General features: G+C 33.3%; 1 pseudogene; it reads left to right on the forward strand.

Moving 5' to 3' along the window:
* The first annotated feature begins 3,791 nt into the window (after positions 1–3,791).
* On the forward strand, positions 3,792–4,007 carry LOC118722254 (annotated as a pseudogene).
* Positions 4,008–13,396: the final 9,389 nt, after the last annotated feature.

The raw sequence follows: 13,396 nt of genomic DNA on the forward strand, positions 1-13,396 counted from the left end.
TATATCAGATTAGTTGTGCAGAAATTCCATAAATATTAATGCATATTTTGGTGAGTGGTGGTAGTTAGAAAAAATGGGAAAATACATCTATTTAATCCTAACAAAACAAACAAAAATTAGTCTGTACCCAACCAGTTATTTTCGAAACATCCTCCAATGTTAGATAGCAGTTTTTATAGATCTTAGCGTACCCTTTTCTCCAGTTGTGCTGCTTTGAAAATACCACATGGAAATTGCCCTGATTGGTAATTTAGGGGAAATGGCATGCAAATAAACTCAGAAAAGGATTTAGGTAAAATGCATATTTCAAACTATGAAATATATAAGAAATTTTCTAGGGAATCTTAACAGCTAAATATTTGCGATGATGTAGTTCAGTTGTTCCCAAACATCACTGCTGTTGGCCTTTCTAGATGCATCAGAATTACCTGGGGAGCTAGTTAACTCATGCTTATAAACCATAAAAAGAGGGAATCTCTATTTATTTTAAATCTTCTGTTTTTAAATAATTATAATCAGGATAAATTTTTATCTTTTTTTAAAAAAATATATTTTTATTGACTTCAGAGAGGAAAGGAGAGGGAGAGATAGATAGGAAGATCAAGGATGGGAGATAATCATTGCTCCTGCATTTCCCCTACTGGAGATCGAGCCCACAACCTGGGCATGTGCCATTGACAGGAGTTGAACCCAGGACCCTTCAGTACTCAGGCCAATACTCTATCCACTGAGCCAAACTGGCTAGGGTGGAATCTCAATTTTTAACAAGTTCCCCAGATAATTCTAGCATATTGCTTAAAGGCAATAATGCAATGTTTTTTTCTCCAAGGCTTCTCCTGCAAACATTTTTTTTAGTTTCCAAGTTTGTCTTTTATTTAACATGTATGTGCTTTCCGTAATGACCATGAAGAGAAGCTAGAATTAGTCAGTAATACTAAATGGCCATAAAAGGTTTTCAATATAGAATGCAAATTATTGTGTTTACACATGAAAAATGAGTAGGGAAATGGAAGCAATTATCTCAATAATTTAGCTTCCATTCCCCTTGAAATATTCTCTCTAATGACTTGTCCATATAATCGCAGGACAGGTACTTTGATCATTGATTTTTCCAGATAATATTCTCAATTGTTCTTCTTTAATATTCTTAAATTGAAAAAAAAATCAGAGGCATGACCTTCCTGTGACTCTTCTTCCATGGAAATCTTTGCTTATTACCTTATGATAGACCCACTCCTTAATGATTTAAAAGGCAGTTGCAAACTGAATTTATTAGCACAATGGAACCTTACTGTCTCAAAAAAAAATATGTGTGTGACTACTGAAACAGAAATGTATCTGCTTTGTTAATAAATATATATATACTTAATCACATATGTACCTGTGCTTTCTCTGAGCTAAGATTTTACTTATCTCAGTTGAGTTTGCCTTTTTATTCATCTCAAGGACTACATGTAGATTTTAAAGCAGCAGAAGGACTGCATAGGAGCTATGACTTAATCCTCTGCTTTACTTTAGAATATATCATTCTCTTAGAATATACACACTTGTAAGAGAAACACAGGATGTTTTCTTTAGCATTCATGAATACATAACCATTCTGTTTTGTATTTGGTTACACATTTTCTTTGACAGAAAATCCAGAGGTTTGTATGTTATATAACCATAGATTTTTTTTATGCTATAGAATGCCTCAAAAGGTCATTATAACCACATGTAATTTTCATGATAATTGATCAAATGTGTTAAAATTTATGTCATGTACCTTAGTAGTTCCCTTTTTCTGAAAATAGAAATATTAATACTTAAAATCATGGGTAATGATATTTAAATATAGTAATTACTATAGGTTTTTCTCTTCTACTTTTTTAATTTGTATATATGTCATAGACTTTATCACCTTTGTTCTAATGTCTTTTCCAGATCTACTTATTTAAATACGTTTATGAAACATTCATAACACAACATGGCTATAACTGTGCAGCTGCTGGCCTTATTGGAATTATAATGAAGATCAGTTATAGTATTTGATCCAGCTTTCCTTGTTAAGTGTTACTATTAATTCAAATTAAAATGCTATGTTAATGTGCTTTCTGCCATACAGGTAAATGAAGACATCTTTTATTGATACTGGAGATGATTTGGGATGATAAGGACAAGAGTAGTTTACATTATCTTTATTTTCACAAAAAAACTCCAGACAATGATTAAAATAATCAGAATATTATGAATAATTTGGAACTTAAAATAAGATATATGAATTAGACATTAGTCATATAAATAAATACGTTATGGTAGAGAGGAAAGAGCCTTGTTGCAAAAGTGAAGAGCCTTGAGTTCTGTTTTAGGTTTAGCTACTATCAAGCTGTGTGACCTTGAAAAATAATTTAATCTCTCTGGGCATCAGTTTTCTTGGCCATGATATAAGGATATTGAAATGGATGGTCCCTAAAGTGTTATGGGACTTTAATGATTGGGATGAAGCAAGGTAAAATCGCTTAAAATTAGTAAACTATAATGGTTGGAAGTCATTTCAGCATATTAGTTTGAGGCCACAGAGGACTGGAAACATGAGAGCAACATTTTCAAAGATTGTGTTCAAGAACAAGTTGGAAATACTTGTATGTGACACTATAGTTAACTATATTCTAGAATTACAGTTAACAAAGCCATTAGAATAAAAGCAATAATATCTAGAAAGAGGATCCATTAAAACAGAAATGATGGAAAAATACTTACCTTAAAGTTGATTTAAGACTAAAATAGCACCGTGACCCAATTTATATTTAGTTTACAAAAATAATTGCAATGCAATTCAATCTAAAGTGGTTGTTCTTTCAGTGCAAAGGCAATTTTTTTTAAATTGACAAATCTTGAAAATAGGTCAATAACTATCAAATGGCCCTAACTAGTTTGGCTCAGTGGATAGAGTGTTGACCTGCGGACTGAAAGGTCCCAGGTTCGATTCCAGTCAGGGACATGTACCTTGGTTGTGGGCACACCCCTAGTAGGTGGTGTGCAGGAGGCAGCTGATCGATGTTTCTCTCTCATCGATGTTTCTGACTCTCTATCCTTCTTCCTTCCTCTCTGTAAAAAAGTCAATAAAATATATATTTTTTAAAGAACTACCAAATGTATGGTTCTCATTCCAGACTGTGAAAGTGTGAAAAAATGAATCGGAATACAGATACAAACATGCGTATATAATTTGAAGAAGAGACTCAGCTGAGAAACATGAGATGCAGATTTAGAACCTAGCTCATCTTTTAGATTTAAATACTCAAGATAGATTTCCACTAACTAGAAAAATAGAATGGAGAAGTTTTTAATAAGAAACCTTTCAGAAAAATAAATACTTAAGCAGTATTGACTTCAGTTAAGCACAAGCACATGTAAAGTTTCATCAGTTTGCTTTCCTTCATAGATGGATCATCTTTCTGTTGGGTGGGAGGGCTCAAAGAGAAAGCAATATAATTCAGTCAAAAAGTCATCTATCTAAATAACCCCAAAACACTAATTTGAAAGGATGTGTACTCCCCCATGTTCTTTGCAACATATTTATAATAACTAAAATATTAAAATTATGTAGGTGCCAATCAATAGAAAAGTGGATAAAAAAAGTTGTGGCACATATATAAAATAGAATATTGCTTGGCCATAAAAATGAAGTCTTGCCATTTGTGACAGCATGGGGATGTAGAAGGTATTATGCTAAGTGAAATAATTCAGTCAGAGAAAGCCAAACACCATATGATTTCACTTATATGTGGAATTTAAAGAACAAAAGAAACATCGCTTCTCGGCCTTTTGGCTAAGATCAAGTGTAGTATCTGTTCTTATCAGTTTAAAGAACAAAAGAAACAAAGAAAATAGAAATACATTCTACCTGACGAGTGTGGTTCAGTGATTTGAATGTTGTCCCATGCACCAAGAGGTCGCCAGATTGATTCCCAGTCAGAGCACATACATTAGTTGTGAGCTTTGTTCCTGTTACTTGTATAACCACTATACTGTGCTCATGAAAATAATATTAAATTTAAACTGAAATTGAAAAGTAAAATTTTAAGAAGGTCACTGGTCAAATTAAATACCCACATAAATCATTTTGATTATAAGATACACTCTCATTTCAGAACATGTTAAATTGTGAATCTTCATTTAGTGTACATGCTTTGTTTATATCATAAGGGGAACAGATCTTTGATGATTTGACAATTAGTCTTTTTGTACATGGACCATTTTTATGAGTGAGTAGTAATTGATTAGCATGAAAGTTTTCATTGTTTTAGATCACTTGCAACTCTCTCTCTCTCTCTCTCTCTCTCTCTCTCTCTCTCTCTCTCTCTCTCTCTCTCTCCTCTCCTCTCCTCTCCTCTCCTCTCCTCTCCTCTCCTCTCCCTCCTCTCCCCTTCCCTCCAATAGTTAGACAAAAGAGACAAAAAATGTTGTGTCTTAGAGTATTTAGATATGAAATTCTTGCACTTTATAAGATTCTTTCTCTATAGTTAAACTTCTAATAAGTTCAGTCCTGTCCATATTGTCACATGGATTCACATGAAAATTATTATTAGACATCAACTATATGGAATTGTTTTGAGCATTGCCTATAAGTTACATCAGCATAGTCTTTGTATGGTACAGGACTTTCTGCTAGTATTTGCTGTTCAATTTGATCTTGGGAGATTTCTGGCACATTGAACATGATATTTATTTAAGTGTTGCATTTATATTATGCTCTACTGACCAAAAGCTCAAAGAATCAAGGGCAATGGCATGATTTGTCACTATACAACTGGTCTCAGTATAATCACAATGACACGTTCCACAAAGCTTTCAAATTGGAATTTCTAACTTTGTGGCTAGGGGTTCTAACCCTGAAAAGTCTATGGATTTTAAAGAAATCCAGTCCCAGAAATTAATCAACACAATGCAACTTCACAGTAGATAAGCATTGAAAGGCTAGAACTTTGTTTTGTTACTGCTTGGCTTAGCTTTTTTGTAGTTTGTGCTTAGATAAGCATACCTAGAAAGGACTTACTCTCCAAAGGAAAACAATCTTATGTGGACTTTAGCAAAAACAAGCAAAAGTAAAATGGATTCTATGATAGTACATATAAATGTACAGTAAATCATATAAATTAGAAATGTATACACCTGAGAAACAATGAAGAACCTATAATAAGATCTCTTTGGGGATGGCAAGACAGAGAAAATGTGGAAGGGGATGAACTGCACAGTGAAATTTCTGATTACACCTTAACCAATATACTGCAGAATTTTCAGCTACTGTACAGTTATGAAATAATAGACTATATACTGTGTGGTCTAAATTGCCATCATTTAGATACAGAAAGTGCTCTACTAAGTAAACTAAAATCCACCAACATAACTGCAGTTGAAAATATAATTTTGTGAGAGTTGCTAAAAATAGTTATAAAAAATGCATACTGTATGAGGAGGAAAGAATTATGGAGTAAAATTCAGTAACAAATGTACATTTATAGGAAGTTTCTAGAACATCAACTGATTTAGGAATTATATATCTTTTAAAATTAAAAACCTCAAAGATACAAGGATAAAAACACATCCTCTGGACCATTCTGAAGTGATAAGTAGGTAAATGGGGGAAAGATGTGGCATGATCATCACTGGACTCTACTTGCCTCAGGCAACATTTTTTCCACCCTTCGTCTTTGCTGTTTCCTGCAAGTATTTGTCTTACCCAGATATCTTAGTTTCTAAAATGCCATCACAATTGCTATATTCTTTCCGTTCAGTTCATCTCCTTACACATATCTGTGATAAAAGTAACAAAAAACTAGTTTAATATGCAGTCATACCAAGGTGTATTTGAACCTTGGCATTTGACATTGGCCAAGTTCAATCTTTCTGAAATTGGTTTGCTCATCAATAGAATGGAGGTAATAACACCTACATCAACAAGTTAATGTAAGAATTATATGAGATAATCCATATAAAGGGTATAGAAGTTTTAGGCACTCTCCACCATACTTCTTTTACTGTTTCATTTTAATGGGGAATGTAAATGAAAGGAATTCTAAACTTATATATATCTCCATCTACATAGATACATATTTCATTCATATGGTGAATGCCTGTGAGATGAAGTTCACCACCTTTAACATAGCATATGTGGCCTTCAATAACAGTTTGTCAATTTTGTTGAGTGTAGACCCCAGACTCAGACTCCAGGTTTCAAGCCTACTTACTTGACCCATAGAAGTCTTGCTTAGCCTCAGTCTCTTCATTTGCAGTGTCAGAATAACAACAGCCCATTATTGGCTGTTAGGAGAATTAAATGAAATTCTGTATAAAGCACTTAATACACTTTCTTCCACATAACACTCAGTCCGTAGCAGGTATATAGTGATTACTATCATCATTCATCTTATTATTGAGTATTTATTATGTGCAGTACTATAATAGGCGAGTTGTATAAAAGCATTTAGATAATTCATTCAACTATTTTTTAGTCACATATGTCTGCACTGGACTCTGTTCTAGGCACTGAAGATTTGGCAGAAGGCTAAAAAGGCAAAATTACTACCTTGCAGAAGCTTGAATTTTACTAACTGAAGAACATCTTCACTGCTCATCACTTCATTAAGGGAGCTCCAAAAACAGTTAATTGAAATATAATGCATCCCTGGCCAGTTTTCTCAGTGACTAGCATTGGCCTGCAGATTAAAGGGTGATTGGTTTGATTCTAATCAAGTCCTTGTACCTTGATTGCAGGTTCTAACCCCATCCCCTGTTGGGAGCAGGTGGGAGGCAACCAATTGCTGTGTCTCTCTCTCATGGATGTTTCTCTCAGTTTCTCTCCCTCCCTTTCACTCTCTATAATTTTAATTCATTCACTACTCCTAAGAACTCTTTGAAATATACTTATTCGATACTTCAGTGGGCAAAGTGAAGCACATATGTATTAAGTAACTTGTCCAAACTCACAAAGCTAGAAAGTGATTCCACAGTTCATGCTCTTAACTATTGTGTACTATCCTGTTTCTCTCGTTATGTTTTATACTGTGTGTTGGCGTGAGCTGGGGTTCAAAGGTATACAGTATAGGAGGACCAGTCAGTGTCCATGAAAGTCTTTAAAACCTTTGACTTTAGTGGAGCAATGGAAATGGGCCAAAGGAATAGCAGGAAAGAAAATGGAGAGTTATTATAAGGATTCTAAAAAGCCAGGAGGGGGATTTTGAAATTTCTGATAGGCTCTGCCCAGTTGGCACTTAATTAGTATAGTACGACTCTACAATATGATGCATTGCTATTATGAAGGAAGTATATTTTACAAGTTCTAATATATAGATAAAAATAGTATTAAGGGTATGAATTTCATGTCTAGTCCTAGAATAGAAATACTTTGATGCCCACAGAGATGGAACTGGTGGTTGCCAGAGGCAAGAGGCTTTGGGACACTAGGGGAAAGTGGTAAAGGGATTAAGAAGTTCACAAATTGGCAGTTACAAAGTAGTCAGGGGGTGTAAAGTACAGCATAGGAAATTTAGTCAATAATATTATGATAAATATGTATAATGCCAGGTGAGTACTAGAAAAATGAATGGAAATACTTTGTAAAATATATGATTGTCTAACCACTATGCTGTACACTGAAATCAATACAAAATAATATTGGATCAATTGCAATTGAAAAGAAACAAAACACCCAGAGTATTGTTAACTATACTCATCATCTATACATTACATCTTTAGACTTATTCATCTGCATAATTGCAATGTTATACCCTTTGACTAACAACTCCCCATTTCTGCCACCTTCCCATTTCTAGTAACCACTACCATTCTGTTCTCTGCTTGTAGGTATTTCACATTTTAAGATTACACATATAAGTGAGATAATGCTGTGTTTTGTCCTTTCTGTGTTTGGCTTATTTTACTTGGCATGATATCCTGCATGTTCCTCCATATTGCTGCCAGTGGCAGGATCTCTCTCTCTCTCTCTCTCTCTCTTTCTTTCTTTAAGGCTGAATAATATATCTAGATGTTTTAAATCATATGACTATTGATGGTTGAAATTTTTATTTTATTTTATATCTAGTTAGCTTTTATATACTGGAAAAAATACTGATTTTGTTATCAGATACTTCACTGAATTCTCCTATTGGTTTTGATAGCGTTTTAATGTATCCTCTTGAGTTTTCCAGATGGATAATCATATTATTTGCAAATGTGGATAATTTTGTCACTCCTTTTTGTTTCTTTCATTTGTCTAGTTGTGTCAACTAGTACATTCAGATATATATGTTAACATGATAGTCTTAGCTTTGCCTTGATCATCATCAGGTTCTGTTTTTCTTTTCATTTATTCACTTTATTATTGATTTGGTGCTTTGTATGGATTGTTGTTGCCATTTGTAAGGCTATGAAATTCTAGGTTTAATTATATTTCTTTTTCCTCCTTTTGGTAATATTAAAGTTTTCTATTTTTATATATCTTTTAATTTTCTAAATTTAATCAGTTTATTTAAACATCTACTATAAGTGACTTATAAGGAAGATATCCATGTACTTAAAATTTCTCCTTCTCTCCTCATCCCTCACACCTTCATATTTTTGTCAGCTCTATTGAAGTTCTTATATTATCATATTATATTATCATATTATCAATAACATTTATTTTTGTCCTATAATTTTAATTCCCACAATTTTTATTTTAAATTAGAAATATTAAAGTAATTAATACTTGACCCAAGTCCTTTCATGTTATGGCTTCTCCACTTTTTTTGTTCTTTATTTCACTTTACTGTTTAAGTTGATTGGATACTTAAGTACATTTTTGAAGCAGGGACTTATGCGTGCTATTTTTCTGGCAGAAATTATATATATGTTGTGGATTGAGATTGTAATACTTCTTGGTTTCATTAAAGAAGGGGGTCTCATTCTTATTTTACTATTTTGTGAAGGATTTTATTGAAGGAAGTAGAACAGAAATGTTATTAATCTGTCATCCTCTATAAAACGTTTCCTGAAATACTGCTTCTTATTGAATTGCTTACTCCATAAAGTGGTAAATTCAAGAATTTTAGAATGCTATAGCTGTCATTTTTCTAGCTGTGGAACTTAGAAATATTATTTAATCTCTCTAAGCCTCAGTTTCCTTACTTGTAATATGGGAATTATAAAAGAGGGATTGTATTTATAGTTTTTCTAAGAAAGTCTCATATTATGCCTTTCATCTTATTAATAGCTGTCATTGTACTTACAAAAGTATTCTTAAATGGAAAATAAATTGAATGGGCATTCTAATTACCATAGTGCCTACCTCATAGTGTTGTTGTGAGAATCAAATAAAACACCATTTACTTTTTATCATAGCACCTGGCACATCATTTATTTAGTAAATATTATCCTCTATTTCTTTTCAGAATTCTCTCCCCTCTCCAGACTCTAACTGAAAATAAATGTACAGTGCTCTTCCATGAGCACTCTCCAATCTGGCTGCCTAGCTGTAGAAGTGTCATAATTCTTGGCAGCGTGGAGAGTTCCCATCGTGGTATGTTCTGAGAACCAACCCCTCTGGCTGCTTCAAGTTCTTAGGATCTCACCAGCTACAGTAGTTATGCATATGGAATCAATAGAAATTGCCTCTAATAACCATCAGGGTCTCTTTATATACCCGAACACTGGGTAGAGAACACTGATTATGCAAACTCTGCTTTTGTACAGAAGTGAAACGTGGTTTTTTGTTGTTTATTTTTAATTTCAAAATATAAGTACACAAGAAGATTCCAGCAAGGTTCAATGAGGACATGAAGTAGAAATGTATAGACATTTGCTTTCCCCTGGATAAACTGTGAAATGTGAGTCATTTGAAAATAAGAAACTACTTGAAACTATCTATTGCTCCAATTTGTGAATATATTACCAGAAGGGGTTAGAAGTGGCAGGAGATGGTCATGCATCAAGGACCTCACTTCTATTTATTATGCTCATTTATCTATATGCACCTCCTGGTGAAAATGGAAATTATTTTCCCTGAGAACTGTCATGATTTTACTATTGTAAAATAATTTGCATATCCTTTTGAATATGTTACAATAAGGGAAGGATTGTTATATGCTACATTTGCCTCTAGGCAGAATATTGCTCATTAGCTAGTAGATACATAGAAAACTCAATGGGCAATCCGGAAATAGAAAAAAGACTTCTATGTCTTTTCTTGTACTTAGATTTTCAAAATGTATAATCTTATTTATTTAAAATAAATCCAAATAATATCATTGCAATTCAAAGTAGGTGTATATATTTATGTATATGTAATGAAAATGAACAAACAATTTCCATACTAGTGCTTATTGCATAACTGCTTTCTGACTTGCTCATATTTACTATTTCTGCATGTGTTTAGCTCTGTTTCTCTTATTTTATGAATACCTCAATAGAATTAAGATGCTCACAAATAGACAAAATAGTGAAAGAACTTTTGTTTGCAACTATCTATTTCTCCCCAAATAATGAAGTCTGTCTCAAAAAATCTCCTGTACGTTTCATTAATAAAATGCCAATGTTGTTCATAAAAACATAAAAGCATATCTTAAAGTATAGTAATTTAAATTAGTGTGACAATGGATTGAGAACCAACAACAGAATAATAAAAATAAGCATTCTTGAAATAAACCATAGTATATAATGTATAATAATTTAGTATTTAATGAAAGAATCATTAGAAGCCAATTTGGCATGATGCAACATTTATTAAATCATGATGGGAATATTGGCCATTTTAAGGGGAAAATATGTTTAAATCTCAAAGCATAGCATGTACAAAAATAAATCTCAGTACACTGCAATGATAAAATTGAAAAACTAAAGTCATAAAGTGTAATAGGAAATAGAGATTAAATGATGCTGGTCTTAAGAGGGGAAATAAAATTTAATTACTCAAACAATGAAAGAAATTGCAATAAGTTTTATGTATTTTATTACATAAAAAATTTAACCTCTCTTTTACAAAAAAAAAAGGTAAAAGAAAAACTGAAAGTAAATCCTCAAGGTTAATATAAAAGACAGACGGGTTAATATTTCTAATATATAAAGAGCACTTAAAAGTCAATAATAAGAGAGGACAAATGGCAGCAGAATAAAAGAATGTGTCCTGAGTCTTGTTCAAGAGCAGATAGAATGCAGATCTAAATTGAATAATATCCAGTCCAAATTAGTGAAGTAGACACAGCTGGTGAGACAATGCACAGGCTGGAATGGCAGAGGACATCTGGAAAAAGGAAAAATCAAGGATCTGGGCTGGAGAGAACTGCCAGACCTCTGAGCCCAGAAGGTCAGAGGGAAACCGCATGGCACTGAGCCATATCCCTTGGGACAGGCACAGTGTCTGACTGTGGAAGGCGGTCTGCAGAACTGCTGGCAGAAGTGGATTCTAGATCTGGTTACAAAGGATTGTTAAAAAAATTACTATGAACAAATCTATTCTAACAAACTGGACAATCTGGATGAAATGGATATATTCTTAGAAAAATACAGCCTTTCAAAACTCAATCAGGAAGAATCTAAAAATCTCAATGGGCCAATGACTATGGAAGAAATTGAAGCAATCATAAAAAAGCTTCCAGCAAACAAAAGCCCAGGGCCAGATGGCTTCACAGGGGAATTTTACCAAACATTTAAGGAAGAACTAAAACTTATTCTCCTCAGACTATTTCAAAAATTCAAGAGGAGGGACCACTTCCAACCTCTTTCTATGAAGCCAGCATCACCCTAATACAAAACCAGATAAAGAGAACACAGTGAAAGAGAATTACAGGCCAATATCCCTCATAAACACAGATGCCAAAATCTTCAACAAAATTCTATCAAATCAGATCCAGCAGTACATCAGAAAGATCGTACACCTTGACCAAGTAAGATTTATCCCAGAAATGCAAAGATGGTACAATATCCTCAAATCAATAAACTTGATACATCATATAAACAAATTGGGAGATAAAAACCACACCGTCATATTAATTGATACAGAAAAAGCATTTGACAAAATCCAACACCCATTTTTGACAAAAACTCTCAGCAAGGTGAGAATAGAAGTATCATACCTCAACATTATAAAAGCCATATGTGACAAATCCACAGCCAACATAATACTCAATGGACAAAAACTAAAACCATTCCCCCTTAGAATAGGAACAAGACAGGGATGCCCACTCTCACCACTCCTGTTCTACATAGTATTGGAAGTATTAGCCATTGCGAATATACAAGAAAAAGAAATAAAAGGCATCCAAATTGGAAAAGAAGAAGTAAAACTGTCCTTATTTGCAGATGACATGATATGGTACATACAAAACCCTAAATATTCCATCAAAAAACAGACTTAATAACTGAATTCTGAAATATTGCAGCATACAAAATTAATGCCAAGAGATCTATGGCATTTCTATAAACCAATGGTGAACTTACAGAAAGAGAGACAAAGAAAGCAATCTCATTTACCATCACACCAAAAAAATTTAAGATCCCTAGAAATAAATTTAACTAAAGAAGTAAAAGACCTATACATGGGAAACTATAGGACACTAAAAAAAAAGAGATAGAGGAAGACATAAACAGATGGAAGAACATACCATGTTCATGAATTGGTAGAATCAACATCATTAAAATGTGCATACTACTCAAAGCAATCTATAAATTCAACACAATCCCCATTAAAATACCAATAGCATATTTCACAGACCTAGAATGAACTCTCCAAAAATTCATCTGGAATAAAAAAAAAGACCTCAAATAGCCACAGCAATCCCGAGAAAGAACAAAGTAGTGGGATTGCAATACCAGATTTCAACTTGTATTACAAAGCCACTGTTCTCAAAACAGCCTGGTACTGGCACAAGAAAAGACATATAGACGAATAGAATAGAATAGAATAGAATAGAATAGAATAGAATAGAATAGAATAGAGGACCTAGATATCGATTCAAACTACTATGCTCAATTAATATTTGACAAAGGAGGCATGAACATACAATGGAGTTAAGACAATCTCTTCAACTAATGATGTTGGGGAAATTGGACAGATACATGCAAAAAAATGAAACTAGATCACCAACTTTCACCATACACAAAAATAAACTCAAAATGGATAAAGGACTTAACCATAAGACAGAAAACTATAAAAATACTATAGGAATTCACAGGCAGGGAAATCTGAGACATATGCCAAAACAAATTCTTCACTGATACTGCTCCTAGGACAATGGAAGCAAAAGAGAAAATAAACAAATGGGAGTACATAAAAATAAAAAGCTTTTGCACAGCAAAAGAAACATCAACAAAACAACAAGGAAGTCCACTGTATGGGAGAACATATTTGCAAATGTTATCACTGATAAAGGTTTTAATCGCC

Source organism: Pipistrellus kuhlii, unplaced genomic scaffold (genome assembly GCF_014108245.1).
Source record: "Pipistrellus kuhlii isolate mPipKuh1 unplaced genomic scaffold, mPipKuh1.p scaffold_m20_p_19, whole genome shotgun sequence".
Taxonomy (NCBI): domain Eukaryota; kingdom Metazoa; phylum Chordata; class Mammalia; order Chiroptera; family Vespertilionidae; genus Pipistrellus; species Pipistrellus kuhlii.